The sequence below is a fragment of the Salmo trutta genome, chromosome 2, assembly GCF_901001165.1.
Source record: "Salmo trutta chromosome 2, fSalTru1.1, whole genome shotgun sequence".
In the NCBI taxonomy this organism is placed as follows: Eukaryota; Metazoa; Chordata; class Actinopteri; order Salmoniformes; family Salmonidae; genus Salmo; species Salmo trutta.
Genome location: NC_042958.1, coordinates 72,581,078 through 72,593,186, shown reverse-complemented (window position 1 = coordinate 72,593,186; position 12,109 = coordinate 72,581,078). Strand labels below are relative to the sequence as shown.

Below are 12,109 nucleotides of genomic sequence, written 5' to 3'. Positions count from 1 at the left end.
GTCACCGCATGTGTGGGAGGTGGAACTAAAGGGTTAACTAAGGCGTATTGAGCAGGGCTGGAGGCTCTACAGTGAAATAAGGTAATAATTACTCACCAAGACAGCAATGGACAAGGCATATTGACATTAGGGAGAGGCATGCGTACCTGAGTGATCATAGGGGTCCAGTGAGTGGCTCGGGCCGGAGAAACGGCGATTCAGGCAGCTAGCGGGCCGGGGATAGCAAGCTAGCAGAAGGGCCTTATAGGGACGTCGCAACGGAAGAAAGTCTGTTGTACCCCCCTCGTGCTGTTACGTCTGCAGACCAGTCATCGTGGATCAACTCCATGTGGTAAAAGGGTCCAAGCCAATTAGCAGAATAGATATAGTAGCCAAAGAATTTGTCCGATGAGCCCCTTAAGCTAACAGTCCGTATGCTCTAGACAGCTAGCGGGCCGCGGCTAGCAGATGGGTATTCAGGGGACATCGCAACGGAGGAGCCAGTTGATAAACCCCCTCGGGCGAATTACGTTGGTAGTCCAGTCAATGGGTTGGCGGGGGTCCAGGCCGATTGGCAAAATAGGTATTGTAGCCCAAGAAGTGGCTGATGGACCTCTTCGGGTAGCTGCGAGATGGGCTTAGCAAGGCTAGCTCCAGGCTAATTGGTTCGTGCTTCGGGCCAGAGACGTTAGCCAGGAGTGGCCACTCGGATAGCAGCTAGCTAGCTGCGATGATCCAGGTGAAAAGGTTCAGAGCTTGAGGTAGGAATCCGGATATATGGAGAAAAATAAGTCCGATTTGCTCTGGTTTGAGTCGCGCTGTCCAGGCTGATGGTAGCTGATGACCGCTAGCAGTGGCTAGCTGGCTACTAGCAAGTTAGCTGGCTAGCTTCTGTTGGGGTTCCGGTTCAGAAGTAAAGAAATAGCAGATCCATACCACATTGGGTGAGGCGGATTGCAGGAGAGTATGTTGAAGTTGAGGTTAAGAAAAATATAAAAAAATATATTTGAAGAAAAAAGATATATACATGGGACATGACAAGAAGAGCACAAAAAGACGTCTGACTGCTACGCCATCTTAGATTGAACTTAATTTGAATTTAATTTACCACAGGTGGACTCCAAGTTGTAGAAACATCAAGGACAATCAATGGAAACAGGATGCACCTGAGCTTAATTTCAAGTGTCATAGGGTCTGAATACTTTTTAATTGTAATAAATTTGCAAAAAAATTCTAAAAATCTGTTGGGGTATTGTGCTCAGATTGACGAGTATTTTTTAATTTATTTAATCCATTTTAGAAATAAGTCTGTAAAGTAACAAAAATGTGGAAAAAGTGAAAAGGTCTGAATATTTTCCAAATGCAATGTATTTGATGTTTTGAACATAATTTGTGCAATGACATGTCAAATGTGTGATTTTTTTTCGGTCAACAGAACAAGCCACCCCAATATTTGCAGCCATAGGTTGTAATCTCTCTCTAGGAGATGATCTGCCAGTATTGTGAAGTTTAATCTCTCTGCGGGTAAGGCTAGTTTCCTGAATTTCCGCCTGTCTGATGTGCCCAAAGTAAACTGCCTGTTAACTCAGGCCCAGAAGCTAGGATATGCATATAATTGGTAGAATTGGATAGAAAACACTGAAGTTTCTAAAACTGTTAAAATAATGTCTGAGTATAACAGAATTGATATAGCAAGCGAAAACCCGAGGAATATCGATCCGGAAAATGTTTTTTTTTAGTTTTGTTTTGTTTTTTGAGCTCCGAATGACTTCCAATGCAATGCTATTGAAAGATCTAATTTCCGCCTCCCAGATTGCAGTTCCTATGGCTTCCAGTAGATGTATAAAGACTGTTGACAAGGTTTTAGGCTTGTTTTGTTGAAAAATGAAGAAGTATTTGTAGTCTTTCTAAGTTGAGCGCCAGGGCAAAAGTAGTCTTTTTGCGCGCGTGAACGTGCTCTTCGTTCTTTTCCTTTGCTATTGAACATAGTAATCTCCGTCTGAAATATTATCATATATTTAGATATTAGACAACATGAGGATTAATAAAAAACCTTGTTTGACTCGTTTGGACGAACTTTGCTGGTAACTTTTTGGAATCCTTTGTATGAATGTTGAAGGACTGGATTATTGAATTCAATGGCGCCAACTGAACAGCGTTTAAGGGATATAAAGAAGGACTTTATCGAACAAAACGACTATTCATTGTGTAGCTGGGACCCTTGGGATTGCAAACAGAGGGAGATCTTCAAAAGTAAGTGATTTATTTTATCAATATTTGTTATTTCGTGAGGCCTGCGCTGGCCTCCACGCATCCTGTGTTACCATTTAGTTAGCTAGTAAATAAATAAATAAATATATAAAACCAATTTGTGTAGTACTGAATCATAAGTAAGGCTGGGTTTTTTGCAGATGCAGGAGGTTCCGACTGTTCAGAATGATGATATGATACAAGGTTATGATTAAAAAGTTGGCTGTTTATAGATGTGATAGGGTAAGACCTTTAGCGTTTAATTCGGGAGATGGTAACTATAAAGAACCGCTCTCGTAGTGCCCCAATTCCTAATGAGTTAATTGTTACATGATTCACTTAAAAAAAAAAAAAAAATCAGGTAACAATTTAACAGTTAGTTGATTAGATGAATAACTCATCAGACTAATGAAAGTAAAGTCACGACACAATTGAGATCTTCCCACTTAAATCATCAGTCCGACTGTGGGTGTGGGGATGGATACAAATTTGAATAGATTTACATATACAGCCCTGCTTGGCTAATATAATCTCAGATCCCACCCTCTTACCCCTTAAAGAAAAGGCACATGGTATTCAACCTGTCAGTTGGAGCTGAGTTGGACCCTGAAAGCAACGAACTTCCACAGGTGTGTGGGCTACTTTGTTTTGTCATGAAAATACATCATGCATCTTAATTTGCTATATCATTGTTGTACTGTTTTCAATAGATCACCAGAAGATGCAGACAGGTCCCAGAACAGCCTGTTTGCATGGTGGACCATCCTGGCCTACACCCCATCTGCCGTCTATTCATTTCAGAACATCATGAATGTCTACATGACAGACTATAGGGCTCTGCGTCTCAGAGTCCTAACACAGTAGCATAAGAGAAACTTACTGTTTTAGGCCTATGAGATGCAGCAGCCCATGGTATAATCTTCAGTATAATCACAAAGTCTTATTAATAATTTTGCAAAATAAACTAATGATATGTTAAGTTATTGTTTTACATGTGCTCAAGCTCTGGAAAGTGTTCCTGTGAGAGGAAAACAGATCACGGTGAAAGAAAGAGGGTGTTCGCTAAACATAATCAGATAGGAGTTATATTGCAGAAACAGCGTAAATCATCGATGGTATGAAGTAAAAAAAGTAGTTTTTTTTTTTTTTTTACATTGTCAGCACAAGCTTTCTCGGAGACTAACATACTATACACAACTAGAGAACTACAATCTCATACCAACAAGAAAGGTGGAAGAGTTGTATTATTGCACACACACACACACACACACACAACTACACTTAGCTTCTCATCAAGAACGTGTTTGGCGGAAGCTGATGTGATCTTTGATGGTTGGAGTAAAAAACTACCAGAGATTAGAACTCCAGGAGGATGATTGGTGTCCACTGCCCCTACACACACACACACACACACACACACACACACACACACACACACACACACACACACACTACAAATGTGTCTTCAAATAGTAATAGTCACAGATAGACATAGCCCCAACTAGTGATGTGTGTGTGGTGGTGGGGGGATCGATACGGTTACATATGACTTTTGAAGATACAGTTGAAGTCAGAAGTTTACATACACTTAGGTTGGAGTCATTAAAACTCATTTTTCAACCTTTCCACTAATTCCTTGTTAACAAACTATAGTTTTGGCAAGTCGGTTAGTACATCTACTTTGTGCATGACAAGTAATTTTTCCAACAACTGTTTACAGACAGATTATTTCACTTATAAATTCACTGTATCACAATTCCAGTGGGTCAGAAGTTTACATACACTAAGTTGACTGTGCCTTTAAACAGCTTGAAAATTCCAGAAAATTATGTCATGGCTTTAGAAGCTTCTGATAGGCTAATTGACATCATTTGAGTCAATTGGAGGTGTACCTGTGGATGTATTTCAAGGCCTACCTTCAAACTCAGTGCCTCTTTGCTTGGCCTCATGGGAAAATCAAAAGAAATCAGCCAAGACGTCAGAAAAAAAATTGCGAGAGGCGTTCTGTCTCCTAGAGATGAACGTACTTTGGTGCGAAAAGTGCAAATCAATCCCAGAACAACAGCAAAGAACCTTGTGAAGATGCTGGAGGAAACAGGTACAAAAGTATCTATATCCACAGTAAAACGAGTCCTATATCGACATAACCTGAAAGGCCGCTCAGCAAGGAAGAAGCCACTGCTCCAAAACCGCCATAAAAAAGCCAGACTACGCTTTGCAACCGCTCATGGGGACAAAGATCGTACTTTTTGGAGAAATGTCCTCTGGTCCGATGAAACAAAAATAGAACTGTTTGGCCATAATGACCATCGTTATGTTTGGAGGAAAAAGGCGGAGGCTTGCAAGCTGAAGAACACCATCCCAACTGTGAAGCACGGGGGTGGTAGCATCATGTTGTGGGGGTGCTTTGCTGCAGGAGGGACTGGTGCACTTCACAAAATAGATGGCATCATGAGGAAAGGAAAATGATGAGGATATATTGAAGAAACACCTCAAGACATCAGTCAGGAAGTTAAAGCTTGGTCACAAATGGGTCTTCCAAATGGACAATGACCCCAAGCATACTTCCAAAGTTGTGGCAAAATGCCTTAAGGACAACAAAGTCAAGGTATTGAAAATGTGTGGGCAGAACTGAAAAAGCGTGTGTGAGCAAGGAGGCCTACAAACCTGACTCAGTTACACCAGCTCTGTCAGGAGGAATGGGCCAAAATTCACCCAATTTATTGGGTGGAGGCAATGCTACCAAATACTAATTGAGTGTATGTAAACTTCTCAACCATTGGGAATGTGTTGAAAGAAATAAAAGCAGAAATAAATCAATCTACTATTATTCTGACGTTTCACATTCTTAAAATAAAGTGGTGATCCTAACTGACTCAAGACGGCATTTTTACTAGGATTAAACATCAGGAATTGTGAAAAACTGAGTTTAAATGTATTTTGCTAAGGTGTATGTAAACTTCCGACTTCAACTGTATATCATATTGACAATAATCGCAATATTATTTTTGCACTAGTCAGCTGTACCTGCAACAACTCCAGTATTTCCCTCATAGCTTGTTCTTCATATTCTTTTTAAATAGAGAGCCAACTTGTTTTCAGCACTTTTATTTCTATGACTGATCAAAACTAGTTCTCTCATGGCTCCTGTATCTGCAGCAGATATTTAGTGAACAATACGTTCGGAACATTGAATCGCAATACATATTGTATCGGCACCTACTGTGGCAAAGAAGGGGGTTGAGTGATCAATGGCAGATATGTGAGGTCAGAACTAATAAACGGGCTCTGCCCAATCACTAAAATGGCCACCCCGACCAGAACTACAGATCACAAAATGGCCGACTGCCAAAACTACAATTCCCAGAAGCAAGGGGAACCCTCAGAAGGTGGAGCCGACCCACAGATAAAGGGTCAAGAAAAACCAGGAAGAGGGAGAGAGAGGGCGGGAAGGATCTATGAACCATAGAGAAAGAGAATGTTCATTGGCTGGATTTACCGTGTATGAGCTGGACTGTTTTGGACTTACCTGTTGGCGTTTAGACCTGGACCTACCGAGAACCAGATTTGTGTAACGAACCCTGCTATCCTTGACCTTGCCTGCGGCCTGGGTGGACCAGGACGGAGAAAGAAAAACACAGGTACTGTCATGTTCGAAATAACTTTCATTCTGGGCTGATTTTGGTGACAGTTTCCCACTTAATTTGTGACAAACGCTCCTAACTTTGAAGAGGATTGCCACACTACGTATCATGATAATATCGTGAGGTCCCTGGCAATTCCCACCCCTAGCACCTACCCATTGACAATTCCTAGTAATTGGTTATAGGGCATGATACAAACCACTCATCTCTAAAAAAATGACAGGGGTGATGTGCTGCCATGACTTGGTGTGGGTGAGAAGTCGGGCTGCAGAGTTTAACTATTTGGGACCTTGTGTTGATGCCAGAGAGTAGTGAGTTACAGTAGTCTAGTCGGGAGGAGATGAATGCATGAATACGTTGTTTTTAGCAGCAGGATGGGAGTGAAAGACCTGACTCTGGAGATTTTACGGAGGAGGAATAATTAGGTTTTGACAGGCTGTCGGATGTGGTGGTCGAAGCAGAAGGTGGAATCTAGGATGACGCCAAGGTTGGATGCGTGGGGGGAGGGAGAGACATAGGTGTCATCATATGGTGAAGTTGCCAACTTTTAGTGTGAATTTGGTGCATTGACTGCAGAAAGAAATGGACAAACAGAACGAGATGCAATACATCCAAATCCCTTTTATATCCATAAAAGGTTATAATCCACAACCTTTTACATATTCACTGCCCTCTTAGACAACACCTATTGACTTATAGAATGTGGTGAAATAAGAAATTGTTATTTAGTCAATTGTAGAATAATAGTAAAGACATGAAAACTGAAACACATATGGAATCATGTAGTAACCCCCCAAAAAAGTATCCACCCTTTGTCTTGATGACAGCTTTGCACACTCTTGGCATTCTCTCAACCAGCTTCACTTGGAACACATTTCCAAGTCTTGAAGGAGCTCCCACATATGCTAAGCAGCTTGTTGGCTGCTTTTCCTTCACTCTGCGGTCCAACTCATCCCAAACCATCTCAACTGGGGTGAGGTCGGGTGATTGTGGAGGGCAGGTCATCTGATGCAGCACTCCATCACTCTCCTTTGTCAAATAGCCCTTACACAGCCTGGAGGTGTGTTGGGTCAATGTCTTGTTGAAAAACAATTTATAGTCCCACTAAGCACAAACCAGATGGGATGGCATATCACTACAGAATGATGTGGTAGCAATGCTGGATAAGTGTGCCTTGAATTCTAAATAAAACACTGACAGTGTCACCTGCAAAGCACCTCCACCATGCTTCACGGTGGGAACGACACGAGCGGAGACCATCTGTTCCCCTTTAAACAAAAACAGCTGTTGGAACCAAAAATCTCAAATTTGGACTCATCAGACCAGAGGACAGATTTCCACAGGTCTAATGTCCATTGCTCGTGTTTCTTGGCAAAAGCAAGTCTCTGATTATTATTGGTGTCCTTTAGTAGTGGTTTATTTGCAGCAAATCGACCATGAAGGACTGATTCATGCAGTCTCCACAGAACAGTTGATGTTGGGATGTGTCTGTTACTTGAACTATGTGAAACATTTATTTGGGCTGCAATTTCTGAGGTTGGTAAGTCTAATGAACTTATCCTCTGCAGCAGAGGTAACTCTGGGTATTCCTTTCCTGTAGCGGTCCCCATGAGAGCCAGCTTCATCATAGCGCTTGATGTTTTTTGCGTCTGCACTTGAAGAAACATTCAAAGTTCTTGAAATGCTCCGTATTGACTGACCTTTATGTCTTAAAGTAATGATGGACTATCGTTTCTCATTGATTATAGTTGAAGTCGAAAGTTTAAATAAACCTATATACACATTTAAACTCAGTGTTTCACAATTCCTGACATTTAATCCTTGTAAAAATTCTGTCTTATTTTAAGAAAGTGAAATGTCAAAAGAGAATTATTTATTTCAGCTTTTATTTCTTTCATCACATTCCCAGTGGGTCAGAAGTTTACATACACTCAATTAGTATTTGATAGCATTACCTTTAAATTGTTTAACTTGGGTAAAACGTTTCAGGTAGCCTTCCACAAGCTTCCCACAATAAGTTGGGTGAATTTTGGCCCACTCCTCCTGACAGAGCTGGTGTAACTGTGTCAGGTTTGTAGGCCTCCAGGCTCGCACAAGTTTTTTCAGTTCTGCCCACAAATGTTCTATAGGATTGAGGTCAGGGCTTTGTGATGGCCACTCCAATACCTTGACTTTGTTGTCCTTAAGCCATTTTGCCACAACTTTGGAAGTATGCTTGGGGCCATTGTCCATTTGGAAGACCCATTTGCGACCAAGCTTTAACTTCTTGACTGATGTCTTGAGATGTTGCTTCAATATATCCACATAACTTTCCTACCTCATGATGCCATCTATTTTGTGAAGTGTACCAGTCCCTCCTTCAGCAAAGCACCCCCACAACATGATGCTGCCACCCCCGTGCTTCACGGTTGGGATGGTGTTCTTCGGCTTGCAAGACTTCGCCTTTTTCCTCCAAAAATAACGATGGTCATTATGGCCAAACAGTTCTATTTTTGTTTCATCAGACCAGAGGACATTTCTCCAAAAAGTAAGATATTTCTCCCCATGTGCAGTTGCAAACCGTAGTCTGGCTTTTTATGGCGGTTTTGGAGCAGTGGCGGCATCCTTACTGAGTGGCCTTTCAAGTTATGTTGATATAGGACTCGTTTTACTGTGGATATAGATACTTTTGTACCGGTTTACTCCAGCATCTTGACAAGGTCCTTTGCTGTTGTTCTGATTTGCACTTTTCGCACCAAAGTACGCTCATCTCGAGGAGACAGAACATGTCTCCTTCCTGAGCGGTATGACGGTTGCGTATTATTGTTTGTACAGATGAACGTGGTACCTTCAGGCGTTTGGAAATTGCTCCCAAGGATGAACCAGACTTGTGAAGGTCTGAAATTCTTTTTCTGAGGTCTTGGCTGATTTCTTTTGATTTTCCCATGATGTCAAGCAAAGAGGCACTGAGTTTGAAGGTAGGCCTTGAAATACATCCACAGGTACACCTCCAATTGACTCAAATGATGTCAATTAGCCTATCGGAAGCTTCTAAAGCCATGACATTTTCTGGAATTTTCCCAGCTGTTTAGGCACAGTCAACTTAGTGTATGTAAACTTCTGACCCACTGGAAAAGTGATACAGTGAATTATAAGTGAAATAATCTGTCTGTAAACAGTTGTTGGAACAATTACTTGTGTCGTGCAAAGTAGATGTCCTAACCGACTTGCCAAAACTATAGTTTGTTAAAAAGAAATTTGTGGAGTGGTTGAAAAACAAGTTTCAATAACTCCAACCTAAGTGTATGTAAACTTCCGACTTCAACTGTATTTGAGCTGTTCTTTCCAAAATACTTTACCAAATAGGGATGGTATACAGAAGATGGCCCTATCTTGTCACAACACAACTGGTTGGCTCAAACCCATTAAGGAAAGAAATTCCACAAATTAACAAGGCACACCTGTTAATTGAAATGCATTCCAGGTGACTACCTCACGAAGCTGGTTGAGAGAATGCCAAGAATGTGCAAAGCGTCCAATACTTGGTAGAATCTCAAATCTAAAATATGTTTTTATTTGTTTAACACTTTCCTGGTTACTACATGATTCAATGTGTTACTTCATAGTTTTGATGTCTTCACTATTATTCTACAATATAAAAAACAGTAAAAATATTTATATAAGAAAACCCCCAGAATGAGTAGGTATGTCAAACTTCTGACTGGTATTGTAAGTAGTAAACAAGTTATAACTAAGTTACAGCAACTGTAAATTAACTTTTCATCAAGTTATCAATTTAGCATTGATAATGCTGCTGCTAAAACATAGCTAGCTAACTAGCCAGTTTTGCTGCTGCTAGCTAATGACTGCTTCATCTAAATTACACTATAGTGACCTGGAAACAGGATGAGATTGCTAAAGTAGTCATAATTAGTAGGAAACAACTATGCCATCATTATGTCATCAAATTTACTTGAGAGATGACAATGTTACCATTAGCTAGCCAAGTTTGTCAGAAAAAGCTGAGGTTAGCGATGCTAAAGTTAGCTTTCAGTCTTCAAAAGAACATTCAAAACGAAACGTGCAACCCATGAATAGCATGTCCTTTTAATAATAGTTAGTCTTCTATCTAGAAACTTCTTGAATGGTTGCTGCCGCTGCCAGGTGCAAGATGCATGGGAGTGGAGGAACAAGCTGCTGGCAAATCCACGTGTGTAGAGTGCAATCGAAAAGTATTCAGACCCCTTGACCTTTCCCACATTGTTATAGCATTATTGTAAAATGTATTAAATTAATTGTTCACCTCATCAATCAACACTCAATACCCCATAATGACAAAGCGAAAACAGGTTTTTAGACATTTTTGCAGACAGAAATACATTTACATAAGTATTCAGACCCTTTGCTCTGAGACTCGAAATTGAGCTCAGGTGCATCCTGTTTCCATTGATCATCCTTGAGCTGTTTCTACAACTTGATTGGAGTCCACATGTGGTAAATTCAATTGATTGGACACGATTTGGAAAGTGGCCAGACGGAAGCCACTCCTCAGTAAAAGACGCATGACAGCCCGCTTGGAGTTTGCCAAAAGGCACCTAAAGGATTCTGACCATGAGAAACAAGCTTCTCTGGTGTGATGAAACCAAGATAGAACTCTTTGGCCTGAATGCCAAGTGTTGCATCTGGAGGAAGCCTGGCATCATCCCTATGGTGAAGCATGGTGGCAGCAGCATCATGCTGTGTGGATTGTTTTAATCGGCAGGGACTCGGAGACTAGGCAGGATCGAGGCAAAGATGAACGGAGCAAAGTACAGAGATCCTTCATGAAAACCTGGTCCAGAGCACTCAGGAACTAAGACTGGGGTGAACGTTCACCTTCCAACAGGACAACGACCCTAAGCACACAGCCAAAACAACACAGGAGTGTTCTTGAGTGGCCCAGCCAGAGCCCGGAGTTGAATCCAATTGAACATCTCTGGAGAGGCCTAAAAATAGCTGTGCAGCGACGCTCCCCATCCAACCTGACAGCTTGAAAGGATCTGCAGAGAATGGGAGAAACTCCCTAAATACAGGTGTGCCAAAGAAAACTTGAGGGTGTAATCACTGCCAAAGGTGCTTCAACAAAGTAGAGTAAAAGGTCTTTATTTTTTTTCTTAACTAGGCAAGTCAGTTAAGAACAAATTCTTATTTACAATGACAGCCTACACCGGCCAAACTCGGACGACACTGGGCCAATTGTGCGCCGCCCTATGGAATTCCCAATCACGGCCGGTTGTGATACAGCCTGGATTCGAACCAGGTTGTCTGTAGTGATGCCTCTAGCACTGAGATGCAATATCTTAGACCACTGCGCCACTCGGGAGCTTCAAGTCTGAATACTTATGTAAATGAAATTGTATTTATTTTCTAAAAACCTGTATTTGTTTTGTCATTATGGGGTATTGTGATGAGATTGATGATAAAAAAAAAAATGTAATTAATTTTAGAATACGGCTGTAACGTAACAAAATGTGGAAAAAGTCATGGGGTCTGCATACTTTCCCAATGCACTATACATAGCCTGATTTGCAATGCAGTCCAATGTAAAGTGTGCTCATAACAATGGACTGAACTTCTTTGGCCAAATCAGACGAAGTGACTTTTCAGGTGGAAGACAGTACAAAGAAACATTTGCTGCCTTGCAGCCAGCTACTACACAATTTCTCTTCCTTTTGCTCATTGCTTTGAAGTAGGAATTATCGCTGCACGCTGCCAACATTGAGGAATGGAATGTCAATATGACCGGGCGTGGCCAACAGCAGTGTAGGAGGATATGCAAATAACAAATGAATTGGTCTATTAGAATCAGATCGCTGTGTGATATGCGGCGGCCCAAAAACTCCATCCCACCTGAACAGACGGAAATTCCAAGCCATTTTTGCAAACAGCTCTTACACAAAAAGGGTATTATCATAATTTTCACAATTTCAGTGTTATTTTGACCTCAGTGTGGAAATAGCATTAAAAAAAAACAGGAAAATCTCATTAAAAAACGCACTGCCACTAAGGTAAGATTTGAATGGAGAAAGCTGATCCGAGAGCAGCGCTGCCTTCTTTCGATCCTATCAGTATCGACACATGCTCCAGCAACGTACTTAGCGAACATTCTCTCTGCGGGGTGTTTTGGGAAATGCATGTTACATCTTCAGACATTGTAGGAACAATGCATCGTTAAAACACTTGTAAGCCTAAGTTCCACCTCTATCAGGAAACCGGGC

The 12,109-nt window shown here is 41.3% G+C and overlaps 1 protein-coding gene across 2 annotated transcripts in view; it reads right to left on the bottom strand.

The window, feature by feature from the left end:
- Positions 1 to 12,109, bottom strand: part of LOC115162640 (proline-rich protein 12-like) — a 61,654-nt gene that overhangs the window by 35,168 nt on the left and 14,377 nt on the right. The gene's annotated exons all lie outside the window — the stretch shown is intronic.